The sequence below is a fragment of the Euprymna scolopes genome, chromosome 5 (genome assembly GCF_053919585.1).
Source record: "Euprymna scolopes isolate OS-2025 chromosome 5, ASM5391958v1, whole genome shotgun sequence".
NCBI lineage: Eukaryota > Metazoa > Mollusca > Cephalopoda > Sepiida > Sepiolidae > Euprymna > Euprymna scolopes.
Genome location: NC_136486.1, coordinates 164,835,708 through 164,858,064, shown reverse-complemented (window position 1 = coordinate 164,858,064; position 22,357 = coordinate 164,835,708). Strand labels below are relative to the sequence as shown.

At 33.7% G+C, this 22,357-nt stretch overlaps 1 long non-coding RNA gene across 1 annotated transcript in view; it reads left to right on the top strand.

Annotated features, from left to right (window-relative positions):
• Positions 1–22,357, top strand: part of LOC145277106 (uncharacterized) — a 63,168-nt gene that overhangs the window by 2,027 nt on the left and 38,784 nt on the right. The gene's annotated exons all lie outside the window — the stretch shown is intronic.

Below are 22,357 nucleotides of genomic sequence, written 5' to 3'. Positions count from 1 at the left end.
ATCCCAGCTGAGGAACTCCATCTGCCCCCGTATGATAACCCTCCAGAATATCAGAGGAAGGCTAACAGGTTCTACACCTTGCCCAATGATGACCTGAAACTGTGCCAAGCAGGGGAATTCATTTCCCTGAGGTACTAACCCTAACCTGGCATACCTAAATATACACAGCACTCAGTATCCCTTAATGGTCACCCATCAAATACTGGCCAGGTTCGATGTCACTGAATTTTGGTAATCTAACTAGAACTAGTGTGTCAATGTGACTATGCCGCATACATATTGCATTAATGTCTTATAGTCATTTTGGGTCATTCATATTCGTAGTTTTTCTATTTGTTCCTTCTTCTGCTGCTGGTGTTTCAGCAATCATTCTGTTCTTTTATTCTGTTTTTTTTTTCTATCTAACATATTTAAAGATATCTGTACTAGCATCACGTCATCTATATTTTATATTCTATTCATATACCTCCATTGTTATTGTTGAATAAATATTAGGAGACTGGAAGACATTGTTTAGGATAGATAGAAATGCATAAAAAGGTTATTCTGCATTATCCAAAACTATAAAATTGTGATTTTCATTAGCACTAAGTAGAAATTGTTCAAGAGGGTCAGAGAGAAATATTGGGTATTTTAGCCATCCATAACTATAAATATTGGGTATTTTGGTCATCCATAATTATAAATATTGGGTATTTTGGCCATCCATAACTATAAATATTGGGTATTTTGGTCATCCATTATTATTGGGTATTTTGGCCATCCATAATTATAAATATTGGGTATTTTAGCCATCCATAATTATAAATATTGGGTATTTTAGCCATCCATAATTATAAATATTGGGTATTTTGGTCATCCATAACTATAAATATTGGGTATTTTGGTCATCCATAACTATAAATATTGGGTATTTTGATCATCCATAATTATAAATATTGGGTATTTTGGCCATCCATAACTATAAATATTAGGTATTTTGGTCATCCATTATTATAAATATTGGGTATTTTGGCCATCCATAACTATAAATATTGGGTATTTTGGTCATCCATTATTATAAATATTGGGTATTTTAGCCACCCATAATTATAAATATTGGGTATTTTAGCCATCCATAATTATAAATATTAGGTATTTTAGCCACCCATAATTATAAATATTAGGTATTTTAGCCATCCATAATTATAAATATTGGGTATTATGTCATCCATTATTATAAATATTGGGTATTTTAGCCACCCATAATTATAAATATTGGGTATTTTAGCCACCCATAATTATAAATATTAGGTATTTTAGCCATCCATAATTATAAATATTAGGTATTTTAGCCACCCATAATTATAAATATTGGGTATTTTAGCCACCCATAATTATAAATATTGGGTATTTTAGCCATCCATAATTATAAATATTGGGTATTTTAGCCACCCATAATTATAAATATTGGGTATTTTAGCCATCCATAATTATAAATATTAGGTATTTTAGCCACCCATAATTATAAATATTAGGTATTTTAGCCACCCATAATTATAAATATTGGGTATTTTAGCCACCCATAATTATAAATATTGGGTATTTTAGCCACCCATAATTATAAATATTGGGTATTTTAGCCACCCATAATTATAAATATTGGGTATTTTAGCCACCCATAATTATAAATATTGGGTATTTTAGCCATCCATAATTATAAATATTGGGTATTATGTCATCCATAATTATAAATATTGGGTATTTTAGCCACCCATAATTATAAATATTGGGTATTTTAGCCACCCATAATTATAAATATTAGGTATTTTAGCCATCCATAATTATAAATATTGGGTATTATGTCATCCATTATTATAAATATTGGGTATTTTAGCCATCCATAACTATAAATATTAGGTATTTTGGTCATCCATAATTATAAATATTGGGTATTTTGGTCATCCATAACTATAAATATTGGGTATTTTAGCCATCCATAACTATAAATATTAGGTATTTTAGCCACCCATAATTATAAATATTGGGTATTTTAGCCACCCATAATTATAAATATTGGGTATTTTAGCCACCCATAATTATAAATATTGGGTATTTTAGCCACCCATAATTATAAATATTGGGTATTTTAGCCATCCATAATTATAAATATTGGGTATTATGTCATCCATAATTATAAATATTGGGTATTTTAGCCATCCATAATTATAAATATTGGGTATTTTAGCCACCCATAATTATAAATATTGGGTATTTTAGCCATCCATAATTATAAATATTGGGTATTATGTCATCCATAATTATAAATATTGGGTATTTTAGCCATCCATAATTATAAATATTGGGTATTTTAGCCACCCATAATTATAAATATTGGGTATTTTAGCCACCCATAATTATAAATATTGGGTATTATGTCATCCATAATTATAAATATTGGGTATTTTAGCCATCCATAATTATAAATATTGGGTATTTTAGCCACCCATAATTATAAATATTGGGTATTTTAGCCATCCATAATTATAAATATTGGGTATTATGTCATCCATAATTATAAATATTGGGTATTTTAGCCATCCATAATTATAAATATTGGGTATTTTAGCCACCCATAATTATAAATATTGGGTATTTTAGCCATCCATAATTATAAATATTGGGTATTATGTCATCCATAATTATAAATATTGGGTATTTTAGCCATCCATAATTATAAATATTGGGTATTTTAGCCACCCATAATTATAAATATTGGGTATTTTAGCCACCCATAATTATAAATATTGGGTATTTTAGCCACCCATAATTATAAATATTGGGTATTTTAGCCATCCATAATTATAAATATTGGGTATTATGTCATCCATAATTATAAATATTGGGTATTTTAGCCACCCATAATTATAAATATTAGGTATTTTAGCCATCCATAATTATAAATATTGGGTATTATGTCATCCATTATTATAAATATTGGGTATTTTAGCCATCCATAACTATAAATATTAGGTATTTTGGTCATCCATAATTATAAATATTGGGTATTTTGGTCATCCATAACTATAAATATTGGGTATTTTAGCCACCCATAATTATAAATATTAGGTATTTTAGCCATCCATAATTATAAATATTGGGTATTTTAGCCACCCATAATTATAAATATTGGGTATTTTAGCCATCCATAATTATAAATATTGGGTATTTTAGCCACCCATAATTATAAATATTAGGTATTTTAGCCATCCATAATTATAAATATTGGGTATTATGTCATCCATTATTATAAATATTGGGTATTTTAGCCACCCATAATTATAAATATTGGGTATTTTAGCCACCCATAATTATAAATATTAGGTATTTTAGCCATCCATAATTATAAATATTGGGTATTATGTCATCCATTATTATAAATATTGGGTATTTTAGCCATCCATAACTATAAATATTAGGTATTCTGGTCATCCATAATTATAAATATTGGGTATTTTGGTCATCCATAACTATAAATATTGGGTATTTTGGTCATCCATAACTATAAATATTGGGTATTTTGATCATCCATAATTATAAATATTGGGTATTTTGGCCATCCATAACTATAAATATTAGGTATTTTGGTCATCCATTATTATAAATATTGGGTATTTTGGCCATCCATAACTATAAATATTGGGTATTTTGGTCATCCATTATTATAAATATTGGGTATTTTAGCCACCCATAATTATAAATATTGGGTATTTTAGCCATCCATAATTATAAATATTAGGTATTTTAGCCACCCATAATTATAAATATTGGGTATTTTAGCCACCCATAATTATAAATATTGGGTATTTTAGCCACCCATAATTATAAATATTAGGTATTTTAGCCATCCATAATTATAAATATTGGGTATTATGTCATCCATTATTATAAATATTGGGTATTTTAGCCATCCATAACTATAAATATTAGGTATTTTGGTCATCCATTATTATAAATATTGGGTATTTTGGCCATCCATTATTATAAATATTGGGTATTTTGGCCATCCATAATCATAAATATTGTGCATTTTGGCCACCCATTAATATAAATATTGAGTATTTTGACACTGAACATGAGAGCAGTAGCCCGAAAATTCCAAATGATAAAATAATTCTTGCCTTTTTATTTAACTCGATATTTTTCTTAATTCTTACACTTTTTGCAATCAACTTTGGGGATTAACCACCTCCTCCCTTCATATTCCTCTACTCTCACCTTATAATCTTTCCCTTTTTTCTTGGTTGCCATTTTTTTTTTTTACACCTGACTCTGAAATTACCAATAACAATTATGGCATCATTTGAAAACTCGAATAAAAATTTGTTATTAAACCACAATTTTTGCTTCTTTCTTAGTAATTATTTTATGATTTTTATTTATGATTTTTATGTATTATTTTTATTGATAATATAGGAATTTTTCAATCGTCAGGTTCTACAATAGACATTCTTTTTTGTTCTTTTTTCCTTTTTTTAAATATTCGCCCCAAGGCATGTTGCCACCAAAACCTAAGCTACTGTAAATTAAAGACTAGGTTTATAAAGAGCATCCTAAGTGGGAAGTTGTGCGGCAAGATGTTTGTTCACATTACATTTCCCAGAACTCTAACAACAATTTGTCATTAAACCACAATTTTTGCTTCTTTCTTTGTAATTATTTTATTATTTTCATTTGTACTTATGCGATTTTGTTACCGTGCTGAAATAATAAAGTTATTATTTAGAAAGCCATTCTTAGCATCGGAAGGGGGGTATTTTCTAACTATTCTTTACTTTCATTTAAAAATTTAATATAAAAGTTATCGCAAAACTTGAATTTAATTTAAAAACTCTTTTAAAAATCAAATAGTGTGATAACAAAAGTGCATAAGCACCTTTTCATTTTTTTTATTCTTAATATATTTTTCATTCGTAAGGTTTTATAATATATTTTTTATTCTTAATATATTTTTCATTCGTAAGGTTTTATAATATATTTTTTATTCTTAATATATTTTTCATTCGTTAGGTTTTATAATATATTTTTTTATTCTTAATACATTTTTCATTCGTTAGGTTTTATAATATATTTTTTTATTCTTAATATATTTTTCATTCGTTAGGTTTTATAATATATTTTTTTATTCTTAAAATATTTTTCATTCGTTAGGTTTTATCATATATTTTTTTATTCTTAATACATTTTTCATTCGTTAGGTTTTATAATATATTTTTTATTCTTAATATATTTTTCATTCGTTAGGTTTTATAATATATTTTTTATTCTTAATATATTTTCATTCGTTAGGTTTTATCATATATTTTTTTATTCTTAATATATTTTTCATTCGTAAGGTTTTATAATATATTTTTTATTCTTAATATATTTTTCATTCGTTAGGTTTTATAATATATTTTTTTATTCTTAATATATTTTTCATTCGTTAGGTTTTATAATATATTTTTTTATTCTTAAAATATTTTTCATTCGTTAGGTTTTATCATATATTTTTTTATTCTTAATACATTTTTCATTCGTTAGGTTTTATAATATATTTTTTATTCTTAATATATTTTTCATTCGTTAGGTTTTATAATATATTTTTTATTCTTAATATATTTTCATTCGTTAGGTTTTATCATATATTTTTTATTACTTTCTTGTATCCTTTTTCTTTCCCTTTTTATAATTTCATAACTTTTCCTTCTTTTTCTTACTATTTATTGCATTCTTTTATTTTCTTTATTGTTGCTTGTATTTTTGTTTTCATATTGAATTTCTCATAGCTTAGGCTTTTTTTAAATTTTTTTCCATTTTCGTTTCGGTTTTTAATATTTTTCCTAGTTTTATTATGCATCATTATTTTCTTCATCTTTCATTTTCTTTTATTTTTATCATTTTTGTTACTTTTTTGACTCTTTCGCTTTTTACCATTTCCTTCATTTTTTTAGTTCTAAGTTTATAATTATCTCTTTTTATTCACTTGCTTTCTTTGATTTCAGTTTTTTCCCTTTATATTTTTTTAAAATTTTTTATTGAATTAACTTTGCTTTTATTCTTTCACTTTCCATCTTTTTTCCATCTCTTAAGGTTTTAATTCATTTTTTTAAAATCCTTTTTTACTATTTCATTTCTTTCTTTCTTCCATTTCTATTCGTACTTAGTTTGCATTTAATATTTTTCCAATTTTAGTCTTTTTCCTTTCATTCTTTATTTCTTCCGGTTTTAGCCTTCATTTTTTTAATTTCATTTTATTTTTATTTTCTTTCTTCGATTTTTTCTTTCAATTTTACTCAGTTTGTTACGCTTTTTTTGTTAATTTTTTCCTATTTTTACCAATTCTTTCCTATTTTTACCAATTCTTTCCTATTTTTACCAATTCTTTCTTATTTTTACCAATTCTTTCCTATTTTTACCAATTCTTTCCTATTTTTACCAATTCTTTCCTATTTTTACCAATTCTTTCTTATTTTTACCAATTCTTTCCTATTTTTACCAATTCTTTCTTATTTTTACCAATTATTTCTTCGATTGATTTTTCACTCATTTTCTTTATCAAACTCACTTTTTATCATCTACAAATTTTCATGTTTTAATCATTGACAATTTCCTTCTTTTCGTTCTTTTACATTTAGTATTATTTGGATTATTCGGACTAATATTCTCATCTTGCGTGTTATTTTCGATAAATGTAACCTCTGACCTTCTTTTGGTATATCGTGCCAAACTCACAAATCTTTTTTATTGAGCTCTGAAATCTGCACTTTATCCATTATGTAGAGAATAAAGTAATTGGTAAAAGTCAGTTGTAAAGTTAAACTCTTCTGTAAGTTGCAGATTCAATTGTCAGGGTGGCCGACACTTATAATACAATTACGAATTACTTAGAATTTCAACCCAGTTATGGCTGACGGAATAAGAGCATGCTACCCCCATGCATTAAATAAAAGGTTCATTCGAAATTCCATGCAAATTTTCACAGAAAGATTCTTGAGTTCGACAAGATACCGGTGAACAAACTTGGAGGTTACATCGACCGAAACATTGTGAAAATGACACTCAAGAAGAGAACAGTAGTTTGAATAATCCAAATAATACGGATGATCAATCCTTATCGAAAAAAAATAAAGAATTTTTTTACATTTCATTTTTGTTTCATAATTTCTGTACGTTTTTAATTCTTTTACTATTTTTTTTTCACACGATTTTACTTTCATTTAATTGTTCTTTCATTTTTTCACACTTAATTTTTATTACTTTTTCGCATTTTAGTTATTTGCTATGTTTCAATCTTTTCTTTACCGGCCCTCCATTTTTTAAATTTCTCGCCACCATTTTCCTTCTGCCTCATTCTTCATCTCTTGGACTTTTCCTCCATGATAATTTCATTTACTTAACTTTACATAAAAAGCCATTTTTTTTATATCCACTTATCTTCATTATATTCTTTCTTTGTAGTTTTCGTTTTCTTGTGTTCTTCGCCGAAACTAATTGGTGTTTATTTTCTAATTCAATCTTGTAAAATGGTTCAGATTTCAAGGTGTGAATAATTCGTGCCGCACGTAAAGCAAAACGGACACGCAATTTGCTCTAAGAAAAACACATAGCAAAAATATATAGAAGAATTCAAATGATACCGCACTCATAATTGTAATAAATATTAATAATACTAGTCAAAATATACTCGTAACGTAATTAACACACAGAAATGTGAAAATATTTCAAAAACGTCTTTAAAGTTGTAATGTTTTTATCTTAAAAAAAGGCACTTTTCTACAAGGAGGGGTCGCTTTTCTTCGCCGATATTTTTGAAAGTCATCCCCTCTTTTCGATTGACTAGCCTTAATTTAAATCTACGTCACTTCCGGTTTGGCGGTGGATGCAACGAGAAAAACGACACATTTTTTTTGTTTTTTTTGTCACGTTCTTTTCTCCCTTCACGGTACGGGTTTGAGCCTGTCTGCCTACTACCACTTATTTTTGCTCAACACCAACCTCCAAACACCCGGGCAACGCCAGGCATCCAGGCTTGTAACAATTAAAAAACAATCACTCGGATGTAAGCGTGACACACAAAATAAATAACACACACGCTATCCTACTAATATAAAGATTATTTTTTATACCTACAGACACTAGCGTTTCATGCTTATGTAATCATCAGTGTAGGAGGTGATAATTCCTACCGGTCGAAAGATTCGAACCCAGTTACGAAGCCACTTTTGACTCCAGTTGCTAAGCCTTTACCTCCGGGCCACTTAACAATTGCCATGGAAATGAAGAGAATTAACAACTTATAAACGTCAAACTTGAGTGCAGACAGTAGACAGTCTAGAATGTTCAAACGAGCTGAACGTTGCATAATATATATATATATATAATGAGGATAATGGAAATAATATTTTGACGAAATAGAGAAATAGAAAGGAACCAACCGAGTTATGTGTTCATCGTTTCATCTTTATTTTCATTTTTTATCATCCAGAGGAAGTCTTGAAATAAAAGCGAAACGTTGATGAACACGTAACTCGTTTCCAATGCACCCACACCCACATTCAACTTTACGTGCATTTTATTCACCGTTATCCACCGATCAACTTGGATCAGTTGGTCGAGATGCACAGTGTTTTCTGGGGTTGTTATGATGCATGGGTGTTTGGAATGCACTTAGTCACTCACATCTCTGTCGACACTCTGAAATCAACGAACCCATCTTATAACTGTGCTGACGTCAACTGCATCGGCTTCATAAACGTTCAACTGGCGCTAGTAAATGTTGACCAATTGATTTTCTTTATTTTGCACGGAGGAATTTAATGACGCATCTCCACTTCTGACACACGTCCATAACAGGGTTGCTTTCTTAAGGTCTCACACATATTAGAGCTAAAATAAAAATTATTTTTATATATAATTAATTCTTTTATTTATATAAATATTATTGCTTAGCTCTACATACATGGTTCAGCTGTGATATTGTTCAAAATCTAGTTTCTTCCGGTTTTCATATCAACAACTGAGTTTATATGATAAAGATGGATTGCAAACGAGATCACAGCTGAAACATATATATATATATATATATATATATATATATATAGTAATTTATAAAATATATATGGCGATTAAGCTACACTGAATATTCTGCGTTTCATCCACTCTAGGACTCTTCAGGCTTATGCGCGAATTCTGTAGTTGTTTATCGTTTTTATATGCTCCACATCTATTGAGATTTTAGTTAGCCAATCAGCTTTCTAGTATCCACCATAAGCCTGAAGAGTCCTAGAGTGGATGAAACGCGGAATATTCAGTGTAGCTTAATCGCCATATATATTTTATAAATTACTAACTAGTTCTACCTATGTATTGAGCACTTTTGAAGTAAATACTTAAAGTTTACGCATAAATCTATACTTTCGTATATTAATTTTATGTGAGTAAATGAAGTAGTTATATATATATATATATATAATATATACTTTTTTGTTTTAGCTCTCATGTACTTGCAATCGGGCAGTTTATTGATTTCTTTGCAGCATACTCTGACGTACTATATAAATATATTATGTGTATATACTTTTAGTAATAATTCAACAGTGCTCAATTCCTGATTTAAGCATAGTACTAGTAGATTTATAGCAAGTAAACTACATAAAAACCTTTAAGTTTCATTCCAGGAAGGAAAATAATCAGACTGGTATTAATTCTACTTACTAACTATGATTACTGTATCATTTTACTTTAGTTTGGTGATTTCTCCCAGGAATGTTTCTGGGGAACTTATTTGCCATAAGTTTAGGGTGGAACGATAAAATTGTTGCTCTAGAAAAGACGATATGATTCCATTTCCGTCTGATTAAAACTGGTTTTCTTTTTTTGTTACAGACCATCTACTAGTTAGCCAGTTGTGTACAAATCCCTAGAGCAATATAAGCCTTCTACGAGCCAGATCGGAGAGGCACTGCTGTACAACTCATGCTCTCTACCGATCCAAGTTATGACAACAGGACCATTGCCAGCACCCTCAAAATGCATCGTTGGATTGTTAAAAATAACAAGGATGTGCCCAGGGTTATGAACACAAAGTTTCCTGCCACGGTTATAGTCTTTGGTGTGGCTTCAAGTGAGGGCCGCATCATGTCACCTCACATCTTCAAAGTCGGCTTTGAAAGTCAACACCAAAGTGTACCTGGATATGCTGAAGAGTTTAGTGATCCCCTGGTGCAATCAGTTTGTCGCTTGGTAGACCCTGGGTGTGGCAGTAGGATTCGGTGCCGGCTCAGAAGTCCAAAGATACACAGGCTTGGCTTCAGAAGGAGTGCTACGATTTTGTTCCCATGTCTTACTGGCATCACCTCCTCCTCCGACCTAAACCCACTGGGCTACTTCGTTTGGTCCTACGTCGAGAACATCACCAACATGACCTCTCACAAAACCAAAGCCAGCCTGATTGCTGCCATCCACCGAGTATTCGCCAAGCTCCTGCCAGTTCTGGGCATGTATTGAGACAGCTATTGAGGCTGAAGGTGGCTACATTGAATAGATGTCAGATCTACTACATAATCAAGTTACCTCAATTGATTTTTTCAATAAAAATTATAAAATAAAGCCGTAGTGTTGCTTTCATAAGGATGACACTTCTATCGTTCCACCCTGTATACGTTCATAATACTAATATATATACTGGTAATATATATATACTAATATATATATATACTGGTAATATATATATACTAATATATATATACTGGTAATATATATATATACTAATATATATATACTGGTAATATATATATACTAATATATATATACTGGTAATATATATATACTAATATATATACTGGTAATATATATATACTAATATATATATATACTGGTAATATATATATATATACTGGTAATATATATATGATACTAATATATATACTGGTAATATATATATACTAATATATATATACTGGTAATATATATATAATACTAATATATATACTGGTAATATATACACTACTAATATACATACTGAAAGGGAGACTTTGTCCAGGATTGAATGAGAAATTTTCCATCCTCCCATACTTTTATTGCCATTGAAATCGGTGAAATTGGCCATTTTTCAATCTCAAATCGATTCATTACCTATTGTAGTTGAGGACCCACTGCAGTTACTGGAAGGAAGCTTCACATGCTTCTCTGCAGTGACTTAGTCCACAATACATTGTAATCTACATTGCACTGTAGAGAACATACTGTTAATTTTATAAAATTATCTGTAACTAATGGCTTGAATTAAAGTTTAAAATGCAAAAGTCAAGTATCATAGTTCATTTGTGCTCTAAGCAGAAACAGTCAGTTCCAACGCGTCCCTGTTGTATCCAAAACCCTACTGTTAATTTTATATGCTGAGGTCTTCTGCTTGTGTGGTGATAAACTTCTCAAATGCACTTGTGATATTAGGCTTTATAAGTCTTTTAACTTTTGTCAACAATGGGCTGTTATTTTTTAATCAGATTTTTTTGATTATCGATACTTATTGGAAGCATTCTGATATAAAACCTATCTAAGAACACTGCCAGACACATGACGAACATTTGTATGTAATTAAAAAAAAATGGTCCAGCTGTTTCGAAGTCCATAGAGAACGAACACACACATACACAAAGTGCCTTTTATATATATATATATATACATATATATATATAGGTATTGGCTAAAGATAGCTTGATATGGGTATCTAAAACGGTCACTAATTATCGGGTTTGAAACCGACAGTACCAATGACTTATCTCATCTAAACTTTCTGTAAAAAAACAAATACATACACACACACACACACACATATATCTATATTTTTATAAAGTAATAGGGTTCGTGTGTTTCTGTCTGTGTGTACAGCTCTCCATCATCAACGAAATATAAAGGAGGTAAGAGGGTAGATCTCTCCTGGTAGAGAAACATTAGAACCCATTTTAGGATGTTTCTGTTATAGGAGACATAAGAATCTATGCCTAATTTCTTTATATACTAGTCTACAAACCACCCCCATATCGAATGACTTATGCTCATTTGCATATCACATTATATTAAATCTCTTTAACTAATTACCTCGACCTTATTACATATTGGAAATATTCTAATCATTTCAACTGTACTATTTACAAAATCTATTTAACATTTAATTATTTAATATATTTTCATTTAATTTTATATTCGATTTATTTCACTTTACGTATATTATCAAAACAATTCATTGGCGAGCAAAGCTTTATGTTTTGGGATTGTATTGAAAATGTAATGGAAATTTCAATTTCGTTCTGTTTTAATCTTTTATATTTTACTTGCCAATATAATTGAAAGAATACAATTCAACTATCGTAATTTTATATAAATAAACAAAAACAAATATTTTAAAATAAAACTTTATTAAAAAATAAATAATTTTATTTTTAAATGAAAAAAATCAATTTAGTAAAATAATTGTATTAAACACCCCCAGCCTTGTCAGCAAACCTGTAAACCTATAAAAGTTAACATTTCGAATGTAAACAGTGATTTTTCGATTTTGTTAGTGCTTGCCGCAATTAAAGACAATTAAAACGGAACTAACTTTATTTCCATTCTATTTTTTAAACAACCCCCAAAACATAACGCTCTCTTCCAGTTATAGCCAATTTTTTTTTTAATTAAATAAAACAGGTAAAAATAAACAGATAAGCGCATTTTCTTTTACATTTTTCTTACAACCATTGTCATTTAACCAACTGCAGGATATCGTTACTTTTTGTGGGGTTGTTTTGAAAATGGCACGGAGATTATAATTTCGTTCCAATTTAATCTTTCTGGTCGAGCCTATTTCGAAAGCCTGTTTATCATAGATTTGAACTACAAATAATTTATTACATTTTGATTATTACTATCTTAAGACTTAAAGCTTATATTTATTTCATTTTTCTATTTATATATTGAATTAGTTATTTCCAGTCTTATTTAAACTTAGTGCTTTCTTTAAACCGGATGAACCTTTTATAAAAATATGAGTTTAACGTAAAGAACACGAACAAGGTTTTATTCAACTGAATTTCTTCCAGTTTACTAACAAAATATATAAATTTAAAAGAGATATAAATAATAAAATAAAAAGGTTATGTAATTTAAAAGAAATACACGTACTCACAAAAGCAGAACTTTTTTTTTACACATTTTTTTCTTTAAAACCATAACAATGAGACTAACAATTACCTAGATCTTAGTAATTATTTGTTTTAATAGAACTGTTTTAATTGTACTGTTTACTTAGTTAACCTAAGTTGGTATTACATTTATTTTACATTTACTTTTTTTTTTAATTATTACTTTTAGACTGTGACGTTTACACCCGGAAGTAATGAGTCACACGTAGGTCGCTTTTATTCATTCCTTTTGGTCAAGATCAAAGTGTAGTATCTGTTCTTCAGATGCTGCACTTCATTTTCTTGTTCTCTTTCGGTGGAGGAGAAATCCTTCACGACTGAGACAATTTTTATTTTTGTACCTTTTCTCCACGTTAAAAAACGACCCTGGTGTCTAACTCTGTCCCGTGGGGAGGCATAGTAAATAGGTACAATATAATTGTTTATAATTGTACTATTCAGAAATATTATTTATAGTTCGTCCATTTCAGTTAGTATACATTTCCTTTACGCTTAATTAATTTACAATCATTAATATCGTTAAACAATTCCGTTTAAAACCGAAATTATGCCACCCAAACGAAGTAGAAACGAAAGTGAGGAAGAAAGAATGGAAAGATTGGAAGCTAATAGACTAAGAGTTGCTGCAATTCGCTCCAATGAAAACAATTCAGATAGAGAAAGACGTCTAGAACTTAACAGGATACGTCAAAGAGAAAGGAGAGCAAGACTGTCAGATTTGGAAAGAGAAACCCAACGTGAAGCTGACAGAACTAGACATGCTGTAAGGCGGTTAAATTCATCACAAGATGAAATTCAAGAAAGGCAAAGATATGCACTGGAAAGAGAAGCAATATTACGATCGAATGAATTATATGAGGTAAGTAGACGTACACAAGGTCAGTTGAGAGTGGCTCAACGACATCAGAATGAATCGGAAACCCAACGAAGCTTTCGCCTATACCAAGGGCAACAACGAGAGGCTGCATGGAGAGAGAGTATGACTTTGCCCCAGCAATTGACAGAAAACGAGGCAGCTAGACAACGAATGACTGCTTTGAGACACCATGAAATAGAACACTGCAATAGAAAAGGATTGCTCTACAGCAAAAATGACTCTCTCACTACAGCTGATATAGGAAAAATGGACAAAGTATGTCAACATTGCTCAGCTGTAAAATTTAAAGGAGAAACCCCTGGTTGTTGTTGTTCTTCTGGCAAAGTTGTGCTTGATAGCTTTCCACCACTGCCTCAGTTGCTTCAAGATTTGCTCTCCGGCAATGGTCCCATCTCTAAAGATTTTCTGCAAAATCTACGCAGTTATAACAATTGTTTTGCAATGACATCATTTGGTCACAAAATTGCGGCAGTACATGGGTGGAATCCTTCTTTTAGAATTCGAGGCCAGGTTTGCCACCAGATTGGGAGTCTTTTACCACCTGAAGATGAAACAGCAAAGTTTATTCAAGTCTACTTCTTGGATAGTCTGGAAGAGGAACTACATAATCGGGGACGTGACAGTAGACTCAATAGAGACATTCTCTAAAGTCTGACTGAATTTTTACATGAGAACAACAGCTTTATTTGTCAGCTGAAAACAACAAAGGAGAGGATTGAAGAAGAACACTTGGTAGAACATAAAGTTGTCATAAGGGAAGACCGAAGGCCGCAAGAAGAGCATCCACGGCGATTCAATGCTCCAACAACAACGTATGAGATTGGAATATTAATGGAGAATGAACCAACAGCTAACCGGGATATTGTCTTGCATTTTAGAAATGATACATTAAAATGGATCTCTGAACTACATCCCCTCTACGATACTTTAATGTACCCGTTAATGTACCCCTATGGTTCTCCATCTTACAACATCTACATGAAGGCATCCAATGGGCGAAAAGTTACCCAACAGCAATTTTATTCGTACCATTTAATGACTCGGCCTGGAAACTATTTTCTCTGGTACCGAAGACTATTTCAACAATGGCTGGTGGATGTGTACTGCAAGATTGAAACAGAACGTTTACAGTTCCTGAGGCGTGAGCAACAGACCCTGAGAGCTGACAATTATAGCAACTTGAGAGATTCAATTCTTAGGGAGGATGGGAATCCAGAACAGTTTGGTCAACGAGTTGTACTTCCGGCAATTTATACAGGAGGCCCTCGATACATGTTTGAGCGTCAAAGTGATGCCATGGCATATGTTCGGCAAATGGGCCGAGCCGACCTCTTCATCATGTTCACAACAAATCCAAAGTGGACAGAAATTACAGAAAATTGTCTTCAAGGGCAAGACCCTCAGGATCGTCCAGATATTGTTGCCAGGGTTTTCAGGCAGAAGCTAAAAAAGTTACTTGAATTTATTAAAAAGGGAGGATTTGGCAGGTTGAGGGCTTTCCTGTACAGTATTGAATATCAAAAAAGAGGACTGCTGCATGCACACATCCTCACCTGGCAGGCCCCAGAGGACAAACTTCTACCAGAAAAAATGGATCTCTGCATATCTGCAGAGATCCCTGACAAAGAGGAAGATCCTGATCTTCATGCTAAAGTGATGGCACATATGGTGCATGGACCTTGTGGACCATTTAATCCAAATTGTCCATGTATGATTGACAACAAATGTTCCAAAAAATACCCAAAAGAATTTCTTCAGTGTACCAAGCAAGGCCAAGACTCTTACCCCAAGTACAGGCGAAGAAAACCAGAAGATGGAGGCCAGACTGGTACAATAAGGATGAAGAGAAATGGTCGGTATGTTAATCAAGAAATAACAAACCAGTGGATTGTTCCGTACAACAAGGTCCTCCTTCAGCAGTTCAACGCTCACATTAACGTAGAAATTTGCAGCTCGATCCAAAGCATTAAATATGTCCTCAAATACGTGAATAAAGGATGTGATCAAGCAGTGTTTGAACTACAAAGAACTGATGGAGCAGCTAACCAACAAGGCCAAGTACAAAGTCACATTGTGGATGAGATCCAGCAGTTCCAGAATGCAAGGTATGTCGGCAGTTCAGAGGCGGCCTGGAGGATATTGGAACATCCCATCCATGAACATTTCCCCCCAATTGTACAACTTTCTGTTCATCTTGAAAATGGGCAGCGTGTCATGTTCTCAGCTGATACTGCTCTGGAACGAGCCCAAGATCCACCGCCTGCCACAACTTTGACAGCATTTTTTCAACTCTGCCATGAGGATGACTTTGCAAGGGGTCTCAAATACGTAGAAGTCCCTGAGTTTTACACTTGGAACAAATCGACAAAGAAATGGATGAGAAGAATGCGTGGGGTACAAGTTGAAGGTACTGAAAATGATGATGTATGGAAGGCACCATGCATTGGGAGAATCTTTTTTTTTTTTTTTTTTTTTTTTTTTTATTCAATTTTCACCCCAAACAAGGCACAGTGCCACTTTGAAGCAGGGGGCTACTATTAGGGAATTAATTAGCGGGGTCATTATGAAGGGAGAAGAGTAGAAAGATGTTTGTTAACATTACACTTGAACTTCTGCATATCATTGCAGTTGGGAAAGCAGAATCCCGGAAGGGAGTTCCAAAGACCCGCAGTTCTGGGGAAGAAACTATTGGAGTAAAAGGCTTTCTTGCACCTAGGGATCTCCACTGTAAAGGGATGAGACTTAGTAGCTTGTCGGGTTTGTCGGGGGTAGTTACGTCGGGGAGGTACAAGTGTTTGCAGTTCGTCAGAGCATTCACCATTAAAGTATTTGTAGAACAGGCAGAGGGATGCAACATCTCGTCGATGGGACAGAGGTTGAAGCCCAGATGACAGTTCAGGACCTATCAGGTTTGCGACTCTTTTTTGAACCCTGTCCAGGAGCGAGAGACAAGCAGCAGATGCACCAGCCCAGATGTGACAACAGTACTCCATACATGGGCGAATGGTTGCCTTATAGAGGTATAGGATACTGGCAGGCGTAAGTAGTTTTCTAGCACGGTAGAGGGAGCCAACCTTCCTTGCAGCAGCCTTGGCAATGCTCTCAATGTATCTATTCCAGTTCATATTCCCTGTAAACGTTAGGCCGAGGAGTTTAAAAGAAGTACTTTCAGGCAATGTGTTCTTGGCCATTGCTATTGGTGGTAGAGAAGGTTTCTTGTAGTTATTGAAGGAAACAAGCTTAGTCTTAGCAGCATTGAATGAGACCAACCATTTTTGTCCCCATTCCACTACGGATTGGAGGTCATCCTCTAGTGTTTCTGCCATTTTCTTGGATATATGTTCATTTGTTTTCCCCTCATATCTGTTATAGAGAGTGGTGTCATCGGCAAATATACCCATCTCCGAAACAATATTATCAGGGAGGTCGTTTATGAATATCAGGAACAATAGAGGTCCAAGGATAGACCCCTGAGGCACTCCCGCATTTATGTCATATTGTTTGGATGTACGTCCGTCGAGGACAACTTTGATTTTTCTATTACTTAAGAAGGATTTAATTACGTTATGAATTCTTCCAGTGATTCCATATGATCTAATTTTCCTTAGAAGACCATCGTGCCATACCCTGTCAAAAGCCTTAGATATATCAAGGGCCACCGCTCTACCCTCCCCTGTTTTATCCAATGAACGGTATATACGTTCAGAAACTACAGTTAAGATATCTGCTGTTGAACGGGCTTGCCTGAATCCATATTGTTTGTCAGTCAAGAGTTTAGCAGCTGTTAGGTGCTGGACTAGGGCTTTATTAACTAAGGACTCAAATATTTTGGCGAAAAGCGGGAGGAGGCTAATGGGGCGATAATTTAGTGGGTCAGTTCTTTCACCAGAATTCTTGAAGACTGGTACCACAGAGGCGGTTTTCCAGCAGTCGGGAAAACAAGATTCGTTAAGGCATTTATTGTAAAGTTTGGACAGAACTGGAGCAACCTCAGCAGAGCATTATTTTAATAGCACAGCCGGGATGAGATCTGGTCCACATGCTTTAGAGGTGTCTAGGTTTTTTATAATAGCATGTAGCTGAGAAGGGGTGATTTTCAAGTCGTCAAGTGTGGCGTCTGTTCGCAGAGGAAAATCAGGGAGTGAGTGGTGTACCGAGTTCAGTGTGGAGTTTGAGGCAAACCGACTGGCAAGCAGATTAGCCTTGTCAGTTGCCGTGCAAGCAACCTCATGATTGTTTGTTAGTGGGGGAATAATTGACTGTCCATTATTAACTACGCTGTTGTAGATTTTCCAAAAATCCCGGGTTCCTAATTTCTGTGCTTCGATGCGCTTTCTGGTGGTTTCAGAGTAATCTGACTTAGCTGTGTCTATCACTCTCTTACAATTATTTCTAGCTTCTATAAACTTCTGTTTATTTGAGCTGGACTTATGTCGGTTGAATCTGCGGAACGCATGCTGCCTTTGACAAATGGCAGCTGCACAAGCAGAAGTAAACCATTGGGGGGAGTGGGGCTTGCTATAGTATTTCCGTGCGGGAACATGTGCTTCAATAGCAGTTTTGAACCATTCAGTTGTCTCATTTGCACACTGTTCCGCTGGAAGAGTAAAGATATTTTGCCATGGGGCATCTCTGATGAGCTCCCTGATGGCTTCCCAATCAGCCTTTTTGTAATACCTCGTTGTTTTGAGTAGTGGGTCTTCAGTTTTAGGGCGAGAATTTAGGCTGATTTCTACCATTATCACAGCGTGATCAGCATTCCCGAGTGGGCTATGGGCATTTGTTGTACAGTCATTGGGAACTGTTGTCAGAAAGAGATCTAGAAGTGAGGCATGTTGATCGTGCTGGTCTGGGAAACGTGTCGGAAATGTAACCATCTGAGATAGGGAATGAGATATAGAGAAGCTATATGTGGCGCTACCAGCTACGTCTGTGTGATTTGAGAATCCTAGCCAGTTACTGTGGTGGACATTGAAGTCACCAAATACATGTATTTGTGCGCTAGTATCGAGGGAGAGTGCTATATCTATGCTGTCTGAGACTTTGTTTATTAGGGTACAGTCTTGGTTTGAGGGAGAGCGGTAGAGAAAATATAAGTAGCTAATATTGTGTTGCATATTTAGTCTGAAGCACATAAAGGCCTGGCCCTCTGATTCTAGTTTTATTTCTCTAGTTAGGGGGAGGGTGTTTCGAATATCTACACGATTAGTTCAAAAGCAGGGGAGTGTTATTTCTTACGCCTGTTGCTCAATGAGGTTGCTGGTCCAACTTCATTTCAAAATTTGCGAGCATACAATGGTCAGGTGTTTGAAACATACAGAGCAGCGTGCCTTGCTCGAGGCCTTCTAGAAAATGACCATCACTTGCATCAAGCAGTAGGAGAGGCAAGTGCCACTCAATCACCTTCAAATTTGCGAAGCCTATTTGTGATAATTTTAACAGCCTGTGAGCCAAGAAATCCTCTTGAGATCTGGATGGCTTTTCGTGATGTAATATCTGAAGACATTCTTCACAGATACAGGCAAGAAGTTAACAATCCAGAAGCAGATTTTAATGAGGACATCTACAATAAAACTCTTTGTCTAATTGAAGAAAAAGTTCTCCTTATGTGCGGTCAACCATTGGCAAGCTATGGATTACCTGCACCAATGCAAGGGAGAGATGAAAGACTCGCGAGAGAGTATCAACGTGAAGTTACTTATAATCTTGAAGAACTTCCCTACAAGCAGAAAATATGCAAGAAAAACTGACCGATTCTCAAAGAGAAGTTTACAATTCATTCATGGCAATGTTGGAAGCACAAGGTGAAATGAACAAAAACATGATGTTTCTTGATGCTCCAGGTGGTACGGGCAAGACTTTTGTAATCAATTTGATCCTTGCAAAGATTAGATCCATGAGAAAGATTGTGCTTGCAACAGCATTCAGTGGCATTGCTGCTACTCTACTACAAGGTGGCTGCACTCTTCACAGCACTTTTAAAGTACCCTTGGATACTCATCGAATGGATCAGCCAGTTTGCAAAATTACTGGTAACTCAGCCTTGGCAAATGTAATTAGAGACACCTCTGCAATCATTGTAGACGAAGCCCCAATGACGCACAAGAGTGCTTATGAAGCAATTGACCGAACACTGCAAGACATCACAGGAAACAAGAATCCCATGGGTGGCATTCCAACCTTATTTTGCGGTGATTTCCGTCAAATCCTCCCAGTGGTTAAAAATGGCACAAGGGCTAACATTGTCAATGCAAGTTTGAAACAATCCTATCTCTGGAGGCACGTTATAGTGAAGAGACTGACTACTAATATGAGAGCCTATATCTCTGATAACACAGCTGCAGCAGACTTCTCAAAATTGCTTCTCCAAATCGGTAATGGTCAGTTTCCTATCACTTCTTCACCTGACACAATTAAGATTCCAACTGCGCTTGGTAAATGTGTCGGTAATCAGAAGCAACTGAAAGACAAAGTGTACCCAGACCTGCAAAACAATGGAAAATCACCGGATTGGCTTGCTGAGAGGGCTATTATTTCGCCATTAAACAGCAATGTGAATCATTTGAACAATTCAATAATGGATGAATTTCCAGGAGACACAAAGCAATATAAGTCAGTTGATTCAGCTACTAATGAATATGAAGCTGTTCACTACCCTGTGGAGTTTTTAAACTCTTTGGAGATATCTGGAATGCCTCCACACATTTTAAATCTCAAAATTGGATCGCCAATCATGATTCTTCGATCCTTGGAACCGCCAAATATAACAAACGGAACCAGATGTGTTATCACCAGATTGCACACCAATGTACTTGAGGCCACCATTTCCTGTGGTCCCTACAAAGGCGAAACCGTTCTACTGCCAAGGATCCCCTTAGTTCCATCGGACTCAGTACTTCCATTTAAATTTCGGAGACTCCAATTTCCTGTGAAGGTGTGTTTTGCAATGAGCATAAACAAAAGTCAAGGTCAGACATTTAACACCATTGGCGTAGACTTGACATCAGACTGCTTCAGTCACGGTATGTTCTACGTCTCCATCAGCCGGACAGGAAGTTCAGAAAAACTCTACATTCTGGCTCCAAATCAAAGCAGCAGAAATGTAGTTTACCCTGAGGCTCTTTAGTGAAAAGTTCGAGAAATGGATATGAGGAAAAACTGACATGATCTGATTGTGGTAAGTTTTTAGTATTGAATGTGCAAGATAAAATTTAAGCAAGAGTTGAAAATGACTTCAATGAAAAATTTACTATGTAACATCAAGTAACCTTCCTTTTTGATGAAAATGTTTTGTGAAGTTCCTGATCGAATTTCAGTCACTACAAGAGGTAGTTAAAATGTTAATCACCTTATGCAATCGTTGCTCTTACAACATCAACTTACTGGAAAGGTGCCCACAGATTTTGGTACCCGAGTGCGCAACAAAGCTCCGTGCGAAGCACGGGTATCTTTGCTAGTATATATATATTCTTTTAAGTGAAAGGTGTTTACATTTGGTTACAGGGGGAATGGCATTTCAATCAGTACTATTGGAGAGCCATCAATTTAATAGCTGCTCAGTTATTAAATTTTTGAAACAGCTACATGGCAAACACCGCATTGCTAAACTGACCCTGCAGAAGTTGAACAAGTTAGGCTACGAAACTCTACCTCACACCCTCTACACGGAGTAATGTTTTAACCGTTTTATTATTATTTAATAATTAGTCTGTTATTTATAAATACGAGGATAGTTCTAAAAGTAAAGCTTCCTTTTTTAACTAAAAAAGTTGAAGAACTACGAAGACGGAAATGTTACCATTAAAACGAGCGACCTTTTATGCTTCAGATTTTTTTTTATTTTACATAGTCGCCATCATTCTCAATGCATTTTTCTGAGAAATTCAATGAAGCATTTCTGCTTCTGATGCACATCTATGACAGGACTTGCTTTCTTAGGGTCTCACACAATTCTTAGAGTCTCACACAATCTACTACAGAGAGATGAAACTTTCAAGTCATGAATGCATAAGTTTAGTCATCATAACAAAGCAATTTGCAATCCCTTCTGATCTGTTCAGGCATAAAAAATATAGGAGGCATTACTTTTGGAACACCCCTGTACATTATATATATATTTTTAATTTTATATATTAGTGCAATAGCAGAAGAATTATCTCGACATTTGGTTATTGGGGAAGTGATAATTTGGTCAGTACCATTGGAGAATACTGAATTTAAAATAGTTGCTTTGTTTTTAAATCCCTGAAACATAACTTGAAGCATAAAATATTTG